At 37.4% G+C, this 26,427-nt stretch overlaps 1 long non-coding RNA gene across 2 annotated transcripts; it reads left to right on the top strand.

The window, feature by feature from the left end:
• Nucleotides 1–2,767: 2,767 nt before the first annotated feature.
• LOC104910163 (uncharacterized) lies at nucleotides 2,768–23,537 on the top strand. 2 transcript variants are annotated; one of them, XR_014882353.1, is made up of 4 exons: nucleotides 2,768–3,074; nucleotides 3,765–3,942; nucleotides 4,517–4,611; nucleotides 22,806–23,537. It is a non-coding gene; the product is annotated as an uncharacterized LOC104910163 (long non-coding RNA). The 2 variants fall into 2 exon arrangements; XR_014882354.1 differs by lacking the exon at nucleotides 22,806–23,537 and adding an exon at nucleotides 4,779–10,718.
• The last annotated feature ends 2,890 nt before the right edge of the window (nucleotides 23,538–26,427 follow it).

Below are 26,427 nucleotides of genomic sequence, written 5' to 3'. Positions count from 1 at the left end.
CAAAAGCTTAAAATCAAATCAACTGGACAGTGTACAACCTACTCTGCTCTGATGAGATCACATCTGGAATATTGTGTCCAGTTCTGGGCCCCTCAGTTCAAGAAGGACAGGGAACTGCTTGAGAGAGTCCTGCACAGAGCCACAAAGATGATGAAGGGAGTGGAGCATCTCCCTTACAAGGAGAGGCTAAGGGAGCTGGGTCTCTTTGGCTTGGAGAAGAGGAGACTGAGTGGTGACCTCATTAATACTTATAAATACGTGAAGGGTGAGTGCCAGGAGGATGGTGCCAGGCTCTTCTCAGTGACATCCAATAATAAGACAAGGAGCAACAGGTACAAACTGGGACACAGGAGGTTTCACATAAATACTCGAAAAAAACTTCTTCACAGTAAGGGTAACAGAACACTGCAACAGGCTGCCTAGAGAGGTTGTGAGATCACTTCTCTGAAGACATTCAAAGCCCACTTGGATGCAATCCTGTGTGACCTTATCTAGGTGTCCCTGCTCAGCAGGAGGATTGGACTAGATGATCTTTCGAGGTCTCATCCTATCCCTGACATTCTGTGATTTTGTGAAAATGTATGTGTATGTGTCAGACTTCTAGAATTCTCAAGACAAATACTTCATATCAACTGCTAGTATTTGTTTTTTCTTATTCTAATAATCTGTGAAAAAATTCCTTATGTAATATACTGATTTCAGCCAAGGGTTCTATAGGATCAGGACAGATGCCCAGTTATGAGATACATGCAGCTTCATTTTGGTTAGCCATCTTTTCATGATAGGAGAGAGGTAGAAGTGGGCAGACACTGTAAGCATCTGCAAACTAGTGCCTTAGAGCTCTTTTTCTCTCTATTTCTCAGTGGCAGACGTCGTTCATAGATATGGCTGTGCTCATCAGGGCCACCGAAGCATTGTGCATATCAATCATAATTTTCTTACTCCCCCTGCTCCCTTACCATATTTTCTCTGAAATGTTGATGGACGAAAACAAGGCCAAAAGCTGATGGTACAGAGCCATCACACTCCTCAAATAGAACATCTGGAGGTGTTCCCTTTGTAGAGCATTCAGTTATTGACTGTTTAGACCAATTTTAAATCAATTCATTCATATCCTGCTGAGCACATAAAGTACAACTGAGGCAAAACAGACCCAAAACCATGGCCTGTGAATGTAAATATCTGAAAGGTTCTTGCTTTGCATTACAAAGAGGATATAAATAAATCAGTACTTGAGAAAAGATATTTTCATAAAATGGCTGTTACTAGTACAAGCTGAAGATGATAAAATAAGAAAGCCATTCCTCCAGTAAGTGGGCAGCTTAACACAAACCTTTCTTTTTCTGCCTTTATATTCTTTCCCATTCCTCCCTCTACCTCTTCATTTTTCTGCTCATCTAATATCTAACACAGTGCTTTTCAGGCAGCTCTTCCCATGGCTCTCCCTGCACACAAACATTGAATTACAAGCTTGTAGAGGTTGGAAGGAATCCTTGGAGATCATTGAGTTCAACTCCCCTCGCTAAAACAGGTTCCCTACAGTACTTTGCACAGGAAAGCATCCAGTCAGGTTTTGAACATCTCCAGAGAAGGAGACTCCACAAACTCTCTGGGTAGATTATGCCCTTGTCTGCACCAGAGCAGAGGAGAGGGGGAGGATCACCTCCCTTGACCTGCTGGCCATGCTTTTATGACTTAGATTTTTGAGATTTTCCTGGAGTTAAGCTGACCTAGTGCTTTTTATTTCATACAGCTAAATCACATCACACTACCCAAAAATTCGTATAGTCATCTTCCCTCAATGGGAAACCATCCTCAGTCCTTTACTGAGGACTGCTGAAGAACCTCACATATCTCTGAAGTGAATTCTGTTTAGAGTAAAAGATTAATCTAAGAAACCTCTAGAGGTCCTTTTCTGCTGTAATTTTTCTATGATTTTTACAGTGAAGGTTTAACCTAGAGGGCTGACACTGAGTATATGTAATATTAAGAGCATTATGGAAAAAAACAATACAGAGGAGGAGGATTGTTAATAGGCTTTGACAACTGCATAGGTATTGCACCAATTGTGCAGTCCTCTCCTTTTCAGCGTATTCAGAAACAGTTTAATTTTCCTAATACTATTGTGCTCCCAGCACTGACATAACGATCTGCAGGCTTGTAGTTAGGAAACTGAAGGAGAATAGTGAAAATCTTTGCAGCTGTGGCATTCAAAAACATTTATCAGTTTATAATTACTGAAGCAAGCAATGTGCCTTTTATCAAAGTATTTTCAGCAGCTTTGAAAGACATATAACCAAAAGAAAAGAGTATAAGCTTTGAAGTAATTTTCCTTAGCCAGCTCCTATGTACAGCCGTTGTTTAAATGCAACATACTGTTTGTATAAAGCAGATGTTATCAACACCAAATGAGGATAAAAATATACTCGGACCAGAGACAGGAAAATGCTAGAACTCCATGTGTTTGAGGCAAGAATTATCCTTACAAAGATAGTAGTATCTCCTTTATGTTGTGTTCTTGCATAACTTATTACAAATGCATATAGAACCTTCCTTTTTGTTTTATATAACCTTAGGAACAACTAAGGCAGGCTCAAATCCATCTCAGTGATGCTAATAATTAACAGACAGATCTCACTGCTGCTTGAAGACTAATTGTATAACTCTGTAACAGGTAGCTGAAGGTTACAGATGCAATGTATTATGTTCCTTTAAAAGGGCAGTGGGAGGGCTGCAGGGAGAGGTGTGGTTTCTGTGTCTGGACTGTTAAATTGGAATGGGGAGGGAAGGGAAGCAGTGGAATATTTATCTATTCCTGTGAGGATGAGCAGGTAGATTTAGGAAATGTTTTTTTTTTTCATCTTGAAACTGACAGGAAGAGGTGCAAAGTAAGAATCGGTGAGCCTGTAGCATTGTTGTATGCTAAGATATGTCAGGTAAAAGTTGGGACTTGGTACAAGCTTCCTACAGATGCAGAGGGTTAACACAGTACTTTCTGCAACTAGAAATCTGATGAAGCCTGTTAGATTGAGAGCGGGGCTGAAAGGGACTGTGAAAGGACACGAAGGAGAGAGGTATGTTTGTAAATCTTTCTGTTTAGAGATCTTTTGGTTGGGTTGTTGTATGAGTGTAGCACCCACAAGGACTTTTGGTCATCACATTAAGGAACTGGTGCAGGCAGAATTGTGTCAGAACCAGTAAAGGTAAGAAACAGTGCCAATCTCTAAGTTAACTATATTCCAGTGGGTATGTTTGGAGGGCTGTGTTGTGCCCTACTAGCTGTGTCTTGGCTGTAATGTGCTATGCCATATCCATGGAGACAAGTCAGCATGTCGCTTCTCCCACAAGTTAGGGAGTGACTGAAATTTGTAAGCAGGAGTTCTGTCTTTGTCTGACTTTGCCCATGCCTTCAGACTTTGCCCATGCCCTCAGAGAATATTATTCAAACCTGCCTGAAGAACAGAATAAATCAATTTTTGCAGGAAAATACATGCCTTTGAATCATCCTGCCATTTCAAACTGAATAAAAGCATCTGTTGTCCACATGAGTTAAATCTGAGCTGTACTGAGTGAGGTGAGCATGCAACAGATGTTCTCTCTCCAAACTCCTGTCTCCAGTATGCACATTAGAAAAGTTATTGTGCTTGCATCATCACTTGATAAATAACTAATTTCTCTGTGTAGACAAGTGGAAAGAACAAAGATTACATCACTGTTCTATTACAAAGCCATATTATTTAACCTAGCTTTTTTCTCATCTGCAGGGAAAAAAAAAAAAACACACCCTGAAGACGTCACAAGAGTTATTCAGAGTCTTCATCCTCTGAGCAACCGTCTGAATATGGGATGTGCTACAATAAATCACAGAAAGCATGCTAAAAACATTTTGGTGATGGTAATTTCTCAAATCCACTTCAGATTTCTGAAGAAGGCTTCTCTGAGGTTTGAAACTATGACTGTTTTACAAACTCACAATCTAAAGCTTCAGCCTGCTTCACCTGACAGTCCAGCACTTGGCTGTGCTTCATTCTGGAACGTGACACCCTCTGGCATGCACACATTAGGCCTTGAATGTCACATCAGTGTAGTGAGCTATTACAGCAGGAATTGCTCTGTACTATCTTAGAATGTTCAGAAATGTAAGAAATTGACAGTTTTATGATGAGCGTATAATTCTTCAGAGGCAAGTTTATGTAGGTGCCGCCCTCAAAAAAGTTTAGGGGACTATAATATAGAAGCGCTCATATTAGTATTCCTTGAGTATAAAAAGAATTTGCTAACCTTGCTATACTGTGATTGAAAAAAGATTTTTTTTTTTTTTTTGTGGGTAGACGTGCTGCAACAAGAGTTACAGATGTGAAATAGGAGCCTCTAACTTTGTTAAAAGAAGAACAACCTTGTGGCATACATGTGGTTGAGGAAAAAAAGTACTACTATAGAGGGTGACTGGGAAGAGTGAAGTCCCAATATTTGTCTTGGCTGTTTTATATAGCAGTTATTTTTTTTCATCTTCCAGGTGTAACTATGCGGTGGGGTAGCCTTGGCTAACAGACTACAACCTGGTGGCTCATGCATTGCCACCAGCACTCCAGTTGGATGGGAAAATAACAGGTATGAGAAGCTCTTGGTTCAAGATAAATACACTGACATAACTTACTGTTGTATGCAAAACAAGCTCAGTTTGGTGATACTAGTTTACTGCCAGTTAAAATAGATTTGTCAGTGAGAAACAGAGACATGCATTTAAAAAAACAAACTTTTCCTCTCTCTTCTCCCAGGCTCAGCTTCACTAATTCAGCCTTCTTTACTCCTGCAAGAGTAAAAAGAGGGAGGATGGAGAATGTAAAGACAGTACATAGTGTTATACATAGCCTCTCCTCCTCACATCCTTGATCCAGAATGTGGAGCCGGGATTTTTTTCTTCTGGAACATCTGCTTGTTCTTGTGTGGGTTTCTCATGGGTTGCAGTACGGGCATCTGCTCCAGCATGGAATAGTGCCACACAGGTGTGCATTAATTTTAGTTGCCTTGCTCTTGGTGTGGAAACTACACCTGCTGGTTACTTGCCTAATACCAGGTCAGAGTCCCAAAATGCTTGAATCTGTTACCAGGTCACAGGCTACCTCTGCGAATGCCTTCTATAGGTGTGAAAACATGATGGAGGAAAAATAGTGTACGTTATGGCAAAGAATAAAAGAGAGACTGTTTCTGATCTGCTTAATAGTAAAGGGATTTGTGTGCTGCTAGACCCTCAAGGAATTTCCTTGTAAATTTTAGTTATCAGTGGACTTGAATCAGTAAGAACGGGTAAATGGAGTTCTTAAAAGTTCAAGTGTTAAACACTTTTTCCTAATGAGGCAGTTAGCTGCTCATGGTCTAGACTCTAGAACTCAAAATATGTAAAGATTACCCTATGTAGTTTTAAATGAGAAATTTGGAAGATTACCTGTATCTCCACACTTAAAGATGACATAAGGTATATGTCATAGTCAAGTATTTAGTGTGATCTCAAATAATCATTGGTGATTAATATATTATAATGGCAAAGGTTGTGTAACAAACGTAGTATTTCTTTACTGGAACAAAGGTTTGTTTGATATAGGTAAAATTGTTGGTATAGCATTCTTAAATTTCTGCACATTGTTTAATGCAATCTCACCTGCTTTTGTGCTAAAGCAATGCTGTCAGCCTATGTAATGAAAGTGGTTAAATAAAAACTAATATTAAATGAGAAACAACCATCAAACAATCATTGAGGTGAAATCTTGCAAAGGATGTCTCAGTAGGTTTTGTTGAGTCCTAGTCTGTCCTTTCACAAGCACAAAATCTGACAATTCTCTTCCTCGGCACTTGAAATTCCATCTGTAAAAGCAATAATGCTTGAGAACTGCTAGGTCTACTTTCGAAATATTGCCCATCATTTCACTGCTTTGTTATTTGCTATGAACCCAGCTAAACAGGGATATAGGCTGCTTTTATCCATTTGCTTTTATCATAGTTTTATCATCTAGATCTTCTCTCTTCCTGGTATTAATGCTCTTCTCTATTTATAGATAGCAATTGTTCCAGATAAGACTTCATTTTGCAACATTAGGAAAGAACAAGGTTGGTTGGTTGGTTTTTTTTTTTTTTTTTTTTTTGGTCTCTTTTAGATTATAAATAGAAACAGACTTTCACTCACTTGGTGAATGAAACTTGTCTTCTGGACAGTAGGATCTGCAGTGGGGTGAAAATTGGAAGTTCATGGCTACGTTTTCATCCATTTGCTTTGGAAGAAGATCACAGCACACATATGAAGTGAAACAGCAATAACCTCCAGCAAAAGCCTCCTGACTTTCAGCAAAGTGTAGACAGAAAATGCTATGGGGTGCCTATATCAGCATAGACATAATTTTGTAGTTCTGTCTACCTGTTCTGTTTTCCACTGCTGTTTTTCAGTACTGATAGTCAGGAATTTATCTGATTCCTGATGGGGTCCCATCAGTATCTTTTATGATACATTTTCCCTTCTTTCCTTGAAATGCTTTCCTCAGATATCACAGAATTGTATTTGTTTTTCCTGCCATCAGTCTTCTTGATGGCTTGTATTTGACCTGTTGCAGATTAGCTGAGATTACAGGTTTTGTTTTTTATCATTTATTTCCACAAAGGAACTCCCAGTTCATAGTTTAGATATACAGTATTTTTCAAGTGCACCACCTTGCATATGGTAATACTGATTTCATTCCCATTTTCTATATTTCAGTCCTTGTGACCATTCAGCTATTGCAGTAATATGGGGTAATGTAATGGATCCCAGCATAACATACTCAGTACACTTTACTGGCATATGTCTTCCTTAGGTTAATGCTATTACTGAAAATACTGAAAAAAGTCAGTTTCGGAGGTGATACTTAAGAAACTCCACTTATCATCTTCTACTGATATTATTTCAGGTGTACCTCCTGTATTTCTCCCTTTGTTGAACACCTTATCCATCCTGCAAATCCTGTACTGTCTGATAGTAATTTAGATCACTTTTAAAAACTGAGTCCCACAAATGACACGCATCCATCCTGTATTTACTGTTTCTGAAAAATAGAGAAGAATAAGCATGACAGTGAACGTGAAAGGTAGACAAAGGTCTGCCAGCCGTTAAGTTGAAATCAGTTGTTTAAGTGTGTAATCTTTGGAATCCTGTTAACTTTTGTCTAATTTGCTTCTATTTTATCTATCAGTGAATCAGTTCCATAACTTAAATTCTACTCCTTATTCTAAGATACTTTTTTTTTTTTGTAGTGTTAACTGTGCTACCTTTAAATATAATGATTTCATTTTCAGCTTTTAATGAACATTTTTCTCTACTACGTTTTTCATATAACTGGTTGTTTACATCACATCTAAACTGTCATCCAGCTTTGTGAAATTCTGTATCCAGAAACTCACAAAAAATTCTAGGACTCCTTCTTGAAGGACACACAAAAGAGACAGTTATTAATAACTATTTTTGTTACTATTTCTTAAAAAATCATTTGTAATTTGTGTTTTTTGACAGTTCAGAGTTATGGTCTTCTTAACCTGCATATAGACAGTGGCCCTTTTAGAGCTGGAACCCTTTAGGTCAACTAAATAGGAAAATATTTTGAGTTCTTATAATTTTATTTGCTTTTCTCAGAGGTGCAGAAACTGATGAGAGGAACGTAGATCATAATCAACATGTGGAGCCTGCTATCAAGACAAAAAATATGAACAAAAAAACAAAGTCTTTGCTAAGATGAGATCTTGATTGAAATCCAAGGCTGTCACTTAATCTGTGAATTCATCTTGGCCATGCTCTGATTGTCATTTCATGAAGTCAAAGTTGCTTATGCCACTAATACTTGGCAAGCACTCTGAGCTTCTCAACCAAACAGAAATAATCCCCTATGGGTTTTTCTCACTGCCTTTTCTATCTTCCAGCTATCCAACAGACACTTTAGGCAGCTTTAAATTACCTCTTAATCAATGAATAAAGCAGGCACTGGGATGCTTGGCTGTCTCACACCTCTTTCTCTAGTGGGTAACATATTTCTTTAGCAATTAACATCACCTCCACAAAACAAAGAAGACTCAAAATGATGTCAGTTTTTAATAGAAATGTCTGAAAACAACAAATGCACAGAGAAAAAGGTATATGAAATTTTTCCTCCAGCACTTAGTTTGTCTGGCATAACCAGATGGAACGTGGTCTATTGTGCTTGTCAGTGATCTGCTTCAAATCTTGCTGCAAATAATGATTTCTCATTGCCCCTGGTGAATTTTAGATTAGGTTCAAAACAGCATTATTTCTGCAGCAATAGTCCTTTGCCTGAGCCAATTACACATATCAGCAAAAGTAGAAGCCCCTTCTCCCTCACGTAGACAAAAAGTTGGAAGGAACTGAGTTTGCTTAGTCTGGAGAAGAGGAGGCTCAAGAGAGATGTTATTGCTCTATCCAGCTTCCTGTAGCAAGGTGGGATTGGCCTTTTCTCCCAACTAGCAGTGATAGGATGAGAGGGAATGACCTCAAGTTGCACTGGGGAGGTTCCGGTTGGATATTAGGAAAAATTTATTCTCAGAAGAGTGGTGAGGTGTTGGGACAGGCTGACAGGGATGCAGTGGAGTCATTCTTCCTGGAGGTGTTCAAGGAATGTACAGATGTGGCACTGAGGGATATGGTTAGTGGGCATGGTGGTGATGGGTTGATTGTTGGACTGGATGATCTTAGAGGTCTTTTCCAACCTTGATGATTCTACGATTCTATATTTCTCAATATGTAATGAGGCAGCACATCTCACGAGTGTTTCAGAACTGTAGAATCTCCAGCAAATGTTGCATTTGGTAATAGAGATAAAATTGATAAAAAAAAAAAACAAAACGCATGAAACAAAAATGGATCTGGAAATTTATTCCAACTAGTGTCAGTAGCCACAAGGGTTTTACTATACAGAGTAGGCACTAAAACCTGAACTAAAACCTACCTTCCACTTTGGTTGGATTAGCAGTACTTTCTGAGGGGGCTATGATCATACCCACAGACACTGGAAAAATATCCCAGAGTTCTGTCTCTTGAAGTAAACTGCATGCATCCTCATTCACTTGGATTCCAATGCATTTAAATTTAAATGTACCTGACTTATTTTTTTAGCAATGTGGATGAAGATGATTTGAGATTGTTTCTTCCAAAATGTAGCCAACACATCTAGCATATTAAATTTAATCTGTTGTCATTGATTCTGGTTCTGTGCCACAATGGTGAAGACATTAGTCTCAAGTTCAGAAAGTTTGAGACAACTGTTTGGAATTGTTTAAAGAGTTTCTCTGAAACAATATTTTTAACTTTATCAATATTATTTTTCTTTCTTCATTTCACAACTGCTATACATTACACTTGGTTAAATTTATAAGCAAATATACATTTTCATTTCAGACTAATACACATAAAGGAGACAGGCAGCCATTTCTCAGCAAAGCAGGAATGGAAGTATTTTATTTTCTTGCAACTGTATGTCAGTGCAAAGTAAAATATGAATTCAACAGGTACCTTCATCTTTTCACTCTCTCATGTTTCTTCCACAATGTCCATTGCTCTTAGTCTTTGTACTCTTCATTACTCTTAACCTAAGCTGCAGCATTGGCTGTGTAAGACAGAAACCAATAAAAGAAACAGGAGAAGGTTCTGTTCTGAGAAGCCATGCACCTCTGTAGCAGGTAGAACTTTAGAAAACAATTTAGTGCTTACAGAATACTGGAAATTGTGTACGAAGTCTACAATGCCTTCATTATGCTTCTAACTAACAGCACTGCAGAGCTTAGGGGAGAAAAAAAGGAAAATTGATGCTGTTTTTCCTACTGTATTTTATAAGCCTGTATTGTAAGGTCTTTTAGAGGTTGATTATGGAAGGAGCCTGGAAGTACAGCTGAGCTCTGGGGAGAAAAGTACTGTATTCAAAACCCAAAGTAGAATTTTTGATATTGCATGTAGCTTCCCTGAGGAGCAGGCAGCCTTTTTTATTTCAGAAGGCCAGGAGGAATTGCTACATTTTTAGGGAGTGAAAAACCTCCCTCATCTCACATTGATTTTTTTTTGAGCACTCTGGCCAAATAAACAAGGGTGATACTTTGAAAATATCAAGGCACTACAGAGGAATTAGATTTCATGATTTTCAGGGTGTGAACTATGTCCCTGTTCTGTTTTTATGGCATCTAACAAAAGGAACCCTCGTTCCTATGTATGGAAGGAGTACTTGTTAATTAAATAAATATACCCTGTTGCTTAAATATTATAATTTCTTTAAAAGTTCAGGGCATATAAATGTCAAGAAGTAATTATTTTAGGAGGATCTGCAGTTCAACTGATTTACAGTTCTGAACACTCAGTAAACGCAGTACCACCTTCAAAGATATTGGATTGCTTAGTTGCTCCAGGATTGCTTAGTAGATCCTGCTAGACTTGGGGCTGCAGAAGTAAAAGAGAGGGACAGAAATAGCAGCTGTGAAGTCTTTGCTTGTAAATTATGTTTGCTGGAGGTCATTGCCACAACCATGCACAGAATATACAGAATTTAAATACACAGAATTTAAATACAGAATCTAACACAGATGTTGTCTAAGATTGGTGATCATTCCTGATGACAACTACACTGCAACTCTGCTTCCCAGAGAGCTAGTTGTGTAATGCAGCAGGACTCTTGCCTTAAATTGTAACTTTGGGTCTTTTATGTGCAAAATAAATAAAGTAATAAAAAAATCCTGTCACAGCACATTGTTATTGGTCTGAGGATAAAATATATGCTTTAAAAAAACCCACTTGTGTTCTCTGCTTACTAAAGTACCATTTGTTCATTACCAAACCCAGCAGCAGGAAAAATCCAAGCACTGTACTATACACTGCAGGTGGCTCCAGGAAGGTCATCACTATTGAACTCTAGTCTGAGTTCCTTTATCCAATCTAGCAGCCCCATGTGCATACTTCTTTGAGCATTTTCAGCAGATAATCTGAAGAAGGGAGAACTAAGGCATGTCAGCACTGCTGTCAGTGACTTAGAGCAACAAACACACCTAGTGTTCCAGAAATATACACTGAGATTAACAAGAGGCAGCCAAGCGTATGGATAAAGAGTGAAAGATAAACATTTATATGTACCTGTTCATGACATGGGCCAAGGATGATAATGTGACTGTTTCACTACAGGACTAGAAGAAAGAAATTGAATGCTGTTACCTACTTTTGTTCATTTCTATGTACATGAAAAAACACTTAAACTTATTCCATTGTGCAAAGAGGACACCAGCTCTCTCCCAGAGATGCAATCCTTAAGTGGGCTGACTGACCAGATGGGCAATATGTTCCTCTGCTCTACAAAACAGTCTTAGTCTTCCCTATCTGTATCTTGATTAGATTTACAAAGTGACTATGGGATGTTGAAACATCCAGGTCATTTCTGAGGTATTCAGGGACACTGATGGGCAATGTTTTTGCTCCTTTTAATGCTGTTATCATCTTCAGTCCCATCCTGTGCCTGATCCTGCCCTGGTGCAGTTCTGTATCCTTTCAGTGATATGCTACACAACACATTATTTAGCTGAATTTGGTGATCTTGCTTAGTATCAGAGTGTCTAAAGAGGTGATCAGCTATCTCCAATAACGCTCTGTAACTGCAGTCTTTATTACAGGATTAGTTGGGCCTTCGGTTAGGTAGGAAGACTCTCAGTTGTTTGGTTAAGGGAAATTTCTTGATAGCTGAACTTGCTACCTTTGTTCTTTGCTAAATCTCATGGTACATGCCACCTTCAGAAGTAGGTAGCAAAAATGTTTGCATCATCTTTTGGAAACTCCAAGCTGTGAAGAGCAAATAGCTGAACAGGGAATGCTGGGCTGCAATGAATCATACATGACCTTGAGCTAAGCACAGATGCTGATGTATTCAAATGATATTGATGAGACTTTCACTTTGAATGAGGCCCCAGATGTTTAGGTTACTTTGATGTATATTTGAGGGAATTTGCCATCTTTGTGAGGGTAGTTTTCCACCATCCTGCTATAGGAATTCCTGTATCTGAGCAACAAAAAGGGAGTTTATTTTAATGTGCTCTTTCATTTCAATTGTCACATAAACCAGACATATTTTGGTAGCTAGATGGATACCATTATGTGTGAGCACTTTGCTCAATGTAATCAGTTTATTCATTGCTATTAAAATGAATGTTTTGCTTTAAGTAGCAGAAATAAAGCATATTTTTATGCAGAAATACTAAATACATTGATTGTGTTTTCTCCCTTCTGTGCTTCCTTGATATCTGTACTAAGCCCTTCTGTTTTATGTTCTTCATATCTTTTGAGAAATAAGAAATCAGTGGAAGCTGCAAAGCTAATAAGCAAGAAAATTGAGACAGGAAAAAATCCCAGAATTATTCCAATCAGAGATATTCATTTTCGTCCTATTTCAGATGTTCAGAACTTCAAAGAGAAAATATCATATAGTCTGCAGTTCTAATGTGAAAATTCAAGTTTCAAGTTTCACCTCTGGTATTTAAGACAGCTTCTTCTTTTTTTTTTTTTTTTTTTTTGCATTTGAACACACCTTCAATGTCTAAAATCCAAGAACAGTTTTGTTCAAAAGGATTCAGCTGCACTCCTTGCAAAGCAAACAAATGATTATAGTGGAAGTTGTACTAACTGGGAATACCAGCTAGCAAAGTTGGGTACTTTAGAAATAAACAAGGATTTAATAGATACTTTCTGGTTTATCCTTTCCCTTTGCTCCCATATTTGTGTTGGACACATTACAGTTCAATTTATTTTACATTTCATGCCCAATTTACCTTCAGTCTATCCCTCTTTGAATTTTTTTGCTGAACTTTCAGATTTCAATAGGAAGTTTCATTATGAAGGCATTTGTTGAGATAGGAAGTTCCAGCTGAGATGCACTGCTAGTTTATTATAGTTTTATCATCTTAGTTCCAACACTAGGCCACTCATATTGGTGACATGGTGATATGAATGCTGCCACAAAGAGCTCTCTAATATGTAAATGGTATTTCTCAGGAAAAAGACCCTTCCAGCAGAAAACACTATTCATTAGTGCTGAAGGAAAGAAGGAAAGAAGGAAACAACAACAAAAACACAAAAACCAGCCATGAAAATGATGCAAGTTTGAAAAAATCATTAAATTACAGGTATATGTCCTATGCAGTGTGGTTACTCCATTCAATTCTAAGGAAACAGGGCTGTGAGATTCTACAGGAAGACATATATCACGTTTTGATTTTGGCAATGGTAAGAGTATGGAAAGCCTTCTCCTAGCCAAGATTCCCACATTCTGCATTCTCAGTTTTTTTTTCTGGGTGGCCAGATGCCTAGTAATCTCCATTCAAGGATATCTCTTGAATTCTCGTAGATGGTGTTTGAGACTGGGATACTCTATTGTCTCCCAGGTATATCTCTCCTGAGATCAGAGATGTTAGTTTTCTCAAGTCATATGTCTGTGCTACCAGATAGTTTAGCTTCACAGCTCCCTTTGGAGCTGTGCAAATCTGTTTCTTTACATGCATATGTCCAGCCACAGGATCTCTTTAGAAGTGAATCCATTTTTTCTCTCCAGAAGAATACACAGCTGTGGTTCTAAGATACTTCCCAACCCACAGTAAGGATGAGCAAATTTGATGCTTGTTTCCCTCCATGTGCAGTACTCCAACCTCAACACAGAATGATGAGACTTTGTGCCTCACTATGCTTTATTGCAGGGCATGTCTAGCGACAGGCGTGTCCCTTCCAACCCAAGCCGTTCTGTGATTTTGTGTCCCCAGTTTCCTGTTGGAGAAAAACAATCCTGGTGGGGTGCAGCAAATGTTGCACATTGATACTGCTAATAAAGTCATAGGACCATGGAGCAACAAGTAAGCCAAAAGAAAGGACACATCGAATGCACAGTCAGCCTCCTAGAGAAGAAAAAGCTTCTGAAATTGATACATTTCACATTGTACATATAATTAAAACCTATTTCTGTAATCAGAAGCTCTGGACAAATCCTATTACATTGGTTACTCCAAACTATGGATTTATTGTTGTCCATCCTTTTGAAAATGAGGGACTTCAGGCTGGATATTAGGAAATACTACTTCTCTGAAAGAGTGGTCAGGTGCTGGAATGGGCTGCCCAGGGAGATGGTGGAGTCACTGACCCTGGAAGTGTTCAAGGAACATTTGGAAGTTGTGTTGAGGGACACAGTTTAGTGAGAGCTATTGGTGATCGGGGGACGGTTGGACTGGGTGATCCTGTGGATCTTTTCCAACCTTGGAGATTCTACGATTCTATGATTCTCTGATTCTATGAAAAGGCTATGTTTTCAAGATCTTGAGCTGTATACCCAGGGAAACAGATAACAGTGTTATCTGAAAGCCCTGCAAAACATAGCAAAGTTCTCACAAAGCTATGGATCTTGCAAGAACGAAAACATATGGGTTTTAGACATGTATAAAAATAGTATTTCAAGTGACTAATTACAGGGGTTCTTTATGTTTTATCTAATTGCAGGAATTATTATTTTATTCTTTAATATGAGTTCAGAAATAGTTCTTACTGACAAAATTAAGATCTGAATTTTTCCCGAATATTTTTATCTGCCAAGCAGGTTCCATTATATAGGAATTACTGCTGTCACTGTCATAGATGAGTTAGGCACTGCTTTAGAACTGGGGGAGGTAGGAAATGAACAGTTGTTACAAAAATGACAGGAAGATACATGTACGATAACCATCTTTAATGCATGCTCCACCTTTTCAATTAATAAATAAGGTAGTATGTTCCTGTTGATTACACATTCTTTGCCTTGGATTTATCTCATAACAAGGCTGTGTTATGTTCAGTAACATATGCCAATTTATAGGGGAAAAATTAAAAAATTTAGCCAGTAAATCATATCTAATCAAGTATGGTTACTGATGTGCCTTCAAAAAGTTTTTGCTTAAGCATATTTTGCCCTTTGTCATTGTTTTATACCATGAAGAGGTTGTATGGGCATTTCTCAGCCAATCTGTGGGTGTAGATCATGACAGAGTGGCTTTATCATACAAAGAGTTTTTAATATTTAGAAATATTTTTTAAGAGTTTCAAAACTTCATATGAGGATTTCTTGACTTGACCTCTGCATGGGAACTGTTGAGTCATGGCTTGAACCACTGACTGAGCACCACTGACTGAGTACTGAAGAAAGTACTGAGTCAGCCCTGGGAGCACAGGTGGAGGCAATTCTGTGTGACTGGAAGGGCTGGAGCCTGGCTACACCTCTCCTAGACCCCATTTACGGGCTGACTACCACTAGGGAAAGTTCTCTTTCTGGAGATCCCGCCTCTGTGGAGTCTTTCCTGCAAACCTAGATCTTTGGATGCAGGTAAGCATTCCTTCTCTGTTTCTTTTCTTGTTTTCATTGCAATAATCTTTCTAGCTGTAACTCCAACTGTAACAACCTTATAATAGCTTTGTGGGATACAGTAAGAAAGGATTATGTTTATTTTTCTGATAACAGAACTATATAGAGCTATGGATATATTAACTGTATGAAGCTAGGATGTTCAGGCTGCAATGACAGAAAGCAGCTATTTAAAATAAACAAGGAATCTTATTTTTCAAGCTAATAAAACCTCACAATTTTCTTAGACTTCTCTGATAACCAGTTTAATCAAATACATATCCTACAGCGTGGCAGGGGAATTGCTGGGTCAATGCCTGAATCAATGCTTGAACACCAGGTGAGAAGGTGTGGCTAATCCAGGGAGCTGAGGTGCAAGCAATGCATCTGACTGAGTGGAAGAGGTGGAGTCTGTGTCCACCCAATCCTCATCCTCACTTAAGGGTTAGCAGCTGAGGGAGCAGTGTATTTTTTTTTTAATGGAGATTGTATTTTTCTTGACCTATCACCAGTCATGGGAAAGGGTGAAGTAAATTTTCTTCCTCGTCATCTTCTATTGCTCCATAGTGCTTTTATCCCTGTAGAAGGCATTGTCATCATCTTCTTTTGCTGCACAAGTGTAACATAGTGGTCATTCACTGATACATTTGGATGGTTCTATTTGTACAAATCTTAACAGAGTGCATGAGAGCACTAGTGGTAAGGCACAGAAATTCAAAGCTAATGATGCTCCTAAATCCAGTTGCAGGTACTTAATTTAGCAGTTACAATGAATGTGTTATATGTTCAGCACTTTTGTGCCTGATTATTGTGTACAGCAGTAATTGTTCTACCAGGAAAGCTTCACTGATCTAGGTGAAGTTATATTTCCAGAAAATGCGTTTGCTACTAATTGAACTCCTTTAGTTAAAAGTGCTGTTTATTCTGTTATGGTTGTCATGTCACTGGATTAAGCCTTTACTTAACAAAAGAAAACTCTACTGTTGGTGGGGATATATTGTCATAGAAGCATTTTTTCAGTGGTAGGCATGACTTTTGCATGGAAGTCACAGTGAAGCAAGCAGCAATTGACTATATAAGGGAGACTGCTTCACAGCAATTTGTTTTGTTTGTTGAAAGCTGAGTTGCACATCAGTATGCCAGATCAAACCCTAGGTATCTTTTATCTACCACTGTTACCAAAGCAAACATTTCTTCCTCCTTCTTTGAATGGGGGTGCCATGTTTTCTCCTGAAATTTTCATTTCCTATGCCCCCTCTGTTTCCTGAAGTAATGTCTAGCAACATTTGGAACAGGAAATTCTCCCTGATGTTACATGAAATAAAAATGGTGTTAGTTTAGCATATGCATTCTCCTTGTCCCTAAATAGGATCTTATTAACACAGAATGGGAGTGAATCCCTCCTCCTAGGCAGCTTAGTATTAAATGTATTGGATCTGAAACAGTAGCTCTTCCAATATTTAAAGAAATAACAATTAAAAATTGGTTTCATTGGTTTTGGAAGGCTTCCATTATTTCTTTAGATAACTGTATAAAGTAATACTGGCAACCAGTTGATAGGAAGGACACTCAAAAAAGCTCCCGCAAATTATTTCCAAAATACTAAGGAAAAATTCAGACAGATTAACTTGTTACAGGTACATGCAAATAAACATTCAAAATTCCTGGCTATTACTGTCATACATCTAATGTTGCTTGTATCAGAATCGAGTAATTGCAGGGAGGGATCAGCCAGTTGTGCTGTGTATGTTAATTGCACACAAACATATTCAGTATTGCTGAAAATCATTTTTGCCATACTTTTTTTTTTAATATCCTGCTTCTAGTTAACATTTAAAATCAGATTACAAAACAACAACAACAACAACAAAACCATGCATGCATGAAATCTATTTCGAAGCTTGTTGATACTTGTTAGGAATCATAGCTTCATTTATTTTTTTTTAGAAATACCAATTTGTTGACTGAAATGTAATATAGCACATGCTACAGTTCCAGAGGGGTGAATGCCATCATCTTGGGATTTTTATATTTCTAGTTCAGAATATTCTGTGTATCCTTGTTAGATGCCTATCAATGGCAGGTACATTTTTATATATTTATTCTGCATATACTTAATAAGAAAGAGGGTACATTTGTGATCAGTTTTTGTATAATATTTGTAGTGCAAGTGATCATCTACCCAGAATTATTTCTACATAGCTTAGCACGTTTAACAAAAGATCACATTTTTTTGGGAAAAAAAAAAATCTTTCACAGTTGAAATCCTCTTATAAAAAATACTTAATATAAAACAAGTATTTTACTCAAAAAGTAAAATGCATTGCACTTCTGCTAGGAACATGGCAAACTACTACAAAATAAAACAGTCAGATACAGTGGTTAAAGACTCATTACCAAGAAAAAAAATGCACAGGATTCTTCTTTATCTACAAAAGATTAAAGGAGAACTTCCTATAAATTAGGACTGATTCTGATGATGTGACGTGATGCTTTTATTTCAATGGTTATAATCCATCTACCACCATATAAAGTTTTCAAATAGATGTCTACTTTCATTAATAGTTTGAAATTTGCAGTATTTTGTCCAACCAAACCTGGTAGAAAACTTCAAGATACGAAGACAAGTTATACTACAGAAGGTTACATAAAGCAATCAAAGATAATTTTTCAGTTTTTTTTTTTTAATGGGGAAACATAAGAAAAATAGATTTCATAATGTCATTGAATCATTTGGGTTGGAAGGGACCTTTGAAGTTCATCTAGGCCAACTCCCCTGCAATGAAAAGGGACAGCTACAAATAGATCAGGTTGCTCAGGGCCCAATTCAGCCTGATCTTGAATGTCTTCTACTGCCTGTGCGATTTCTTCTTGCCCTCCAGTGCAACCAGCAGGTCCTGGTTCAGCCATGATGGACTCTTGCCTTCCTTTCCCAACTTCCTACACCTGGGAATGGAGAACTCTTATGCTCTAAGGAGATCTTTCTTAAAGATCTGCCAGCTCTGCTCCTCTCCCTTGTCCTTGAGAGCAGATTCCTAGGAGATTTTGTTGCCTAACTCCCTGAAGAGCTGGTTTATTGTCATAAGATTTAAAGTGTACTGCAGTGTTGCCAACACATCTCAGGATACCAGGTTGAAGGCCTCTGCTAGCATCCTACCCCTTTAACCTAGCCATGCCATCCCACAGCTTATCATGGGCAGGTTCTCTATTACCTCCCTTCCCCTTCAAACCCAGTTTAAAGTCCTGCCAATGAGCCCTGCCAGTTTTTCCCCACAGACTCTCTTCCCACTTAGAGATAAGTGAAACCCATCTGGTGCTGACAAGCTCGGTGCAATGTAGGCCTTTTCATTGTCAAAATTACCAATGTTTTGTCATTGGTACCAGCCATGAAGACAAGTGTTTACAGATTGGACCCTTCTGTTCTTTTCACTGTCCAGTACAAGATGCAGAGAAAATGACCAGTGCCCTTGGAAATTTCAGAGACTACCATTTATTCAAACTACATGCTGAAAAAATACTTTGACATTCTGCACTCCAGAAAGTGTGGATGGATACTAGAGAGTGGGTGGGAAAGAAAACTTGGTAAGGATCTTTCATTCTTGCTCCAAATTCCACAAAAAATATTGCATTTGTGAAAGAGACACTGATATACTTAATAGCCTTTAATAATGAAATACATAGTCATTACTCACTAAGATAAGGTCTACTTCTCTTTGCTGTAAGCTGTCCTAATAATTAATAACTTGTTTTCTCAAGGCAATACTGCTTATTTTTATGGGGAAAAGGAAGGAAGGAAAAGAGGGAATTGAATGTCTTTAAGAGTTGTGTATATTTACTGTGTCTCTCTATTGTGAATGTTGGGTAGAACTGAACAGTATAGTGTATATTCATATTTGTAGCACTAAAATGTGTTTTTTTCAAAGTTTTCTGGGTGAGGTAGTTTTTTGTTGATTCCCTCTTTTCAATTCAAAACAGTTGTTTTTTTTCTCCATGCAGTATCTTATTAAAAATACTAAGTAACCCATCACATTTTACAAGACCTTACATAACCAGACACATCCTTATAACTGATTTTAGAATGGGAAGAAAAAAAAAACAGAGGATGGTCAGATTTGATGCATTTTATATTGAATATTCTACAAGATATTCATTGACCATTCTATTTGGAGGTATAGCAGGACCACGCCTCTGAAAAATTTTGACATTATACCTGAGTTCATGTCATTTCCAAGCAAAATGATTTCATGAGAGGAAGGGAATATTTTAGATATTACTATTGGAATGATCTTGTGGATCTTTTCCTCGTTTTAGTGGTTGTTGTTTTTCTTGGCCTGTGTATGCTGTGAAAAAAATCTGTCACTTCCTGATGTGTGTGGGATACAAGTGACAGAACAGAGTTAGACAAGTCAGGTAGCAGCAAAAAAAAAAAAAAAGTTTTGGCATATTTCTCCTAGATGTACCTAGAGTTGGGGGAAAAAAATCTATTTAAAAATTAACTAAGTTCCTGTAACTTCATTCTGTGTGGGAAATGAGTTTCTGCAGTGTTTCTCTGTAACAATAATATGATTCAATGCTAATAATTCTTAAGTTTCATTGATTTTTTTTTTTATTAGTATGAATTTTGAGCAACCAGTTGTTCAACGTAGAATCTTGTATTCTAGCATTTAGATGACTTTTTTATTCTTTTAACCAATAAGTTGCAAGAGGAAAAATCATAAGATCATATCGATATCAGTGTGAATATAGGAAATACTTCAGTTCTTCTCTTGCAACTCTGACTCTGTCCCTTAGAGACGATTCCTATCCACCCTTGCTTCCAGGCCATTTCACCTAGCTATTAGATTGATCTTTGCACTGACCACCAGTGCATGGCCAGCCCTTTCTATTCCTTTACCCCATTATTCCACACTTGTTCCTCTCCAAACCACCTGAACACTTGGGCTGATGCTCTCCTGAGACAGTACTCAGAGGAAGCCAGGCAGGGCATCCTTTCCTCTGAGTCCTTTATTCTGATTTCCATTTTACCTGTGCTCATCATGGTTTGTGAATGGTTATTGTGATGGTTATTTTCAAAATGTGGCATCATACATCAAAGTGCAAAGGCAATTCCACTGAAAGCCTTACAAATACTCAGAGAAGATCAAGATTGGTGCCTTCTGAAGAGAACTTGTAAGACATGACAAATGTGTGTATTTAAAAAAAAAAAAACAAACAAAAAAAAAACAATAGATATTGGGGTTCTTTGATACAGTAGAGGAATGCTATATTAAAATTGGACAGCAGTTAAGTGCTCAGCTAGCTGAACTTTTTAAAGTGCAGTTGCAAGTGGAAAAATAAACCTTTATCTGCTATATTTTTCAGCTCAGTAGGTGTTTAAATCTCTTCACTGTCCATAGCAGCACACCATCCATGTAAATGTTGTCCTAGTGGGTTACAATAGCTCACATTTCCTTCTCTGAAAAAAATAGAGACAGTTTCAATATTTGAAACATTATCTTTGCTTCAAATGTTTAGTATTTTTTGTTCATTCAACTTACAGAGTTTGGATAGAAATCTGAACTGTGAATCTTATGCAGATACATTTAGACCTAACTTTTTAAATATTTTCATACTCATGTTGCTTTTTTCTTAGATAATTAAAAGGTCCTTTGGGGACACAATGGGGAATTTCTACATTAATTAGATTTAACTGCTTTTCCTTTTTTATGTGAGATAATTATGTTTTTTTCCTTTTAGCTTTTAATGCTTTTCATTCAATTTCAAGTTTCTTCATGATCATTATCACCACAGTTAAGTGATGGAAGTAGTCATCTTAATAAATATCCAGTGTTATATACAGTCCATCTAATCTATCTGTCATCCAAGGTGAAGCTTTTTTCTGACAGAATAATAATATACTGGCAATCCCTCCAAAGCCCACAGTACATTCAGAAGTAAAACAAAACTTGCAAACAGATGCGCTGTAGAAGTTTTGCTCAGTGAAATGAAGAAAATGATACAATTAATTTTTCCTTCTTACAACTTGAAACATCTTTAATCCTTATACTGACAGTGAAATCACACGTGTGTTACTGGATGTTTCCTTGATTAAGTTTTCAGTATGCAAGGAGACTCAAGTTCCAACCTACAAATAGAAGTTTTGGCATATAAAATAATTATAATAAAAGATTTTGTTCAGGCATGATCACTTGGAGCTACCCTTCTTGTTCAGTTTGTGACAAACCAAAATATATTTTCCTTCTGGGCAACAATATGGCCCTAGGCTTTATATGGAGAATAAAAGAACTTTTTGTTTTCAGTTTGGCAAATGTGTTATGTAAATGAATTTTGAGTGTTAAAATATTCAACAGCATCTGAGGGCCAGCATGATAAATATGACAAGGGCAGTTCTTGCCTTCACGCTTGCCTTAGTTACCATGGTTCACACAAAGAGCTTATTAGCACAAGCCATATACAGTACTCTGTTACATGCAGTGCAGTTGAGGTGCTATATATCCCTGCCAGAATGATAACGTGATATAGTCCCCATTGAAACAGCTTTCTGTGATGCCATACAAACACCAAAAGCAATACAGGAGCTCATTCTCCCCTGCCGTCTTATCAGTAGACGTTTCTGACTTCAAAGAATAGTGTCTAATTTAGGACGGTTCTAGCAGCAGAAAACTATTTTACTGTAAAGATTTTATCTTCATGATGGCTTTTGGACCAAGCCTAAAATCCTGATAGAGTGGGCAACAGTACTCAGCCCACCTACAGTGAAATTTGTCTGGGACCTCACTAAGCTATTAATAACAAAGCTTCAAATTAGAAAAGGGAATAAATGATGATAAATGCTTGCAAGAAATCAGTATATCTTTGCTGTAGTCTCTTTATAACCCTTATTTAGATGTAGTAATTGTCAATAATTGTGAAAGTGCATCTATGAGTTCAAGTATTGTAAAAGCTATCTTGAACTATTTAAATATTGAGTTTGCTCAATATTCAACATACTTATAGGAAGACAGAGGGGCTGTTCATTTCTCCCTTTTTTTTTTTTAGTTAGTATAAATCAGAAAACTCTGGTATCACTTCATTTATACTTGGATAATTTTCTTTGTTACTAGAAGATCCAAAAAAAGGCTGCAACATCTTATAATTAAAATGTGTTCTTATTTTAAGTCTGACTTAGGGAGTAGATATTTGCTTTAAAAATATTACATCTACTCTGCCTAACTTGTATTGTATATGTATGATCGTATTAGAAAATAATTGTTCTAGTTAAGATTTTCATTCTTCCTGCTATCTTTCTGACAGCAATTTTAGGAATTGGAGAACTTATGACCTCAATTCTAAATGTTTCTTAAGGTGTTTTCAGAAAATAATTAAATTTTCATATAAATCTTTTCATTTCTCTTCCAGGATTCTTCCTCCAAAGAAATCTAATTCTAGAGATAAAAGAATGAAATTCACAGACTTTGTGTCCTAGAACCAGCAAAAGAAATAATTCCAAGCTCTAAACACATGGAAGACAAATAAAAGGAAATAAGTCTTGTTGGTAACATAAAACATGAAAAGACAGAAGAATGGCTTCCAATCAAAAAGGGCTGCACCATGTAACTGATGACTATCTCTGCAAACTGTATTTCATTATTCCCCGGGAAAGCCTCCATTGATTAAATATTGGTTGGAGCCTTCAGCACGGGCTTAATAGCACTGTAGTGAATAATATACATAACGTATGTAAAAGTTAATTCAATACAAAGCCATTTAAGGACTCAATTTTGAAATTCCTCAAGGCAGTAAGATGGTCACTGACTTCATAATGGATTGTCCTGCGCTCATCAACAAGCGAAGATTACTCAACCAGATAGAGGCCTCAGGATAATCCATATAACAAAAACTGAATAAAATTCCATATGTGAAAAAAATATCAGAATTGATTCTTCAGATCTATAATGGAAATGAAACTCTTGAAGTTTTGCTAGCTTAACAATTTTGCCATTCCTTATTTCTTTAACTGTAGTGCACAAATGTTATGTATTACTATTATTTTACTGTTCTTTTTTCTGGGTCATGCATTTCATTATTTCCCAGCGTTTTAGCTCATTTCTGCCTGCTGTACTTATGTAAGGAAATAAAACTTGTCCCACACATCAAGGGCAGAACTGAATGAATCCGTTCTCTAGTTATGACTGGAGGATTCCCATAATCAAAACACTTGTGGCTATTTTAGTGTCTGCATACATCCCAGCTCCTACACAAGGGCGAAGTAAATCATATTATACAAGAGCAACAAAATAAATTCTTTGAGTTAAGGGCATGTGACTTTTACCAGAAGTATAGCCTGAAGCAGAATAATGTTCACAAGTTCCTGGAACACACAGGATCTAAAGCAGGCAAGAGGGAAGAACAACAGTGTCAACAAAATGAATGTCTTCAAGGAAAACAGGAGAAGTTTGTGTGTCTTCCAGTTTCTGAGTGGGCTTGAGCATGTGGACCAGTGGCATGAGCTGTCATGGGACCACAGGGTGAAATCATGACTGTCAAATTTTATCTGCTCAGTTGGCAAGTCTGTATTCATAAGAGAAGAGACCCAGAGATGTCACAGGAATATTCAGGAATGCTAAATGTTATCTGGCCTGTTCGTACCATGCAGTGTGCACTTGTTCTCTAGTTGCACATCTGTGGCAGTGTGCTGTGGTTCTGGGCCAGTAAAGGGCAGAGACTGGTTAACAAGCAGAAATAACAGTGATGTAAATCTGCCTCCAGGCCAGACTGATTGTGGAGCAGAAGCTAGTCATGCTGCTTCATAACAACACCAATCAGCTTCAGCATAAACAGGGATGGGAATTTTATGTTTAGAAGAGGTTTAATAGGTAGCTTGCTCTCTGCTGTAGCCGCTACATCTGTTCTTCTAGATGAGTCTGAAGATAACAGCTAGGAAGAAAAGCACATGATTATTTTCATCTTGAATAAATTCTTGTTGCAGCCACATCAATCTGCATATCGGTGACCCTTATGCTTCTACAGTTGGTTATCTTGCATGTCAGGTAATTGGATCTCCATGGACACTACTACTCTGATACATGTGATACAGTTTTTCCCAAAGGATATAGAGGCTAGCTGGAAAAAGCATTTACTGAGACCAGGCTTATGTATGTAAACAGAAAAAGGCTTGATCAGAAAAGAATTAGACTTTCTACCAGTAGTTTATTCTCCAAAAAGAAGCACAATTCCTGACCCTGACAGCTGTTAATAAAAGGTAGTTGAAAAGCAACCTGAAATGAAGACCCAAGACATGAGTGTGTGTAACACTTTACAACTGCACTCCTCATACTTCTACTTCAAAACACTGTAAGTACCGCTGCATCTAAAATACTGTCAGGAGTCTCATCTGGTCACAATCTGCGCAGGCATAACTGCTGCTGTTACATTTTGTGCAAGGTGAAGGAATTTGAGCCTCCAGGCAACTCTTTCTTAAATAAGTGCTGGTGTTTCTGCTAACTGGTAAAGTTGTCAGAAGCCTAAAGAAGCAAACCAGCATGAAAATCGAGCTGTATTTTACTTTGAGAAATGGCCTTTCCTGTTAAGTACCAAATTATACTGCAGAACAGCATGTGGGACCTCGCACTGCTGTGTCCTGTAAAACACTCTTTCTGCAGAGTCCAGTCGTCCCTACTGCTTTCACAAAATCATAGAATCACCACGGTTGTGAAAAGAATTGTAAGATCATCCAGTTCAACCGTCCACCTATCACCAGTATTTCCCACCAAACCATGTCCCTCAACAACATCAAAATGTTTCTTGAACCAGGGATGGTGACTACACCGCCTCCCTGGGCAGCCCATTCCAGCGGCTGACCACTCTCTTGGAGAATTAATTTTCAGGCTGATATTGAGCAGAGTACTAAATCTGATTCACATAAATGGAAGACAGAAAATGATGATATAACATTATTTGAAAATAAACAGAGATCTAACTAAAATACTTTAAAACATTTTCAAAATCTTGTAGAAAGGTATTGCTGAATTGCATACTTGTATGTATGGAAAAACAGTATTTTTCTCAGTATATTTCCTCTGTCTGTACAGTATAATCACTGCTCATGCATGTATGCACTACCACAATGCTAATGGTTTTGACGATTATCTTGAAATCACATCTCTCACTTGAAGAGCAAGTTTAGGGAGCTATGCCCTTCCTGCAGCCATCTGTATTGCTTCTCATTTTTGCTTCCTATCTCAGCTATGCGACTGTGACTCTGGGCTGATGGTGTGTTTTCATTATCATCCTTCGTGATATGTTCATTATATTATGTCCTTACTAAAACAGTAAGAACAAACACCAGAGCAATTTTTCTTTTTTAAAATCAAAGATTATAGCCATCCAGTAGGGAAAAGAAAAACAACAACAACAACAAAAAAAACAGAAACACACACAAAACACACAAAAAAATTGGTAAGAAAAGATTATATTGCATTTGAATCACATTGCATATATTTTTAAACAAAGCTATAGATTTATTTATTTATTTGATTTTTAAAAGAAGATAAAAAATACAGTAATCCAATTCTACAAGGGCTGTTTTAAAAATCCAGATGCCTCTTAATTTCTAAAATTAGAATAAGACTGTGAAGACACAAACAACATGTTTTAAGAAACAGCTAAGAGATGGAGACTTCAATGTAAGCACATCAAGCTGCCGTGCAGAAAGACAAGGTAATACAATTGTGCTGATTTTCTGCCGCAGTGTAGTTACTGCTCTGTCCAAGATTGTCCCTGCAATGATTTTCTACTGTAGTTTTTTAGGAAAAGACAGAACTTTGATTTCATCTTGGAACAATGTGGCACAAGCAGTTTGAATCTTTTTTAATTAATTGGTTATATGCCATGTACTACACTGCTATCATATATTCTAATGTAAAATTATCTAGTTAATCACTTGCTTGTATATCTAATAATATGCATACAGCCATCAAGCATTTTATTAGACTTCTTTATGCTTATCATCCAAATATTAATTTATGGTTAAAATACATAT

This window comes from Meleagris gallopavo, chromosome 3 (genome assembly GCF_905368555.1).
Source record: "Meleagris gallopavo chromosome 3, MGAL_WU_HG_1.1, whole genome shotgun sequence".
Classification (NCBI taxonomy): domain Eukaryota; kingdom Metazoa; phylum Chordata; class Aves; order Galliformes; family Phasianidae; genus Meleagris; species Meleagris gallopavo.
Note: the sequence above shows the minus strand (reverse complement) of the source record. Positions and strands in the feature narration are given on the sequence as shown.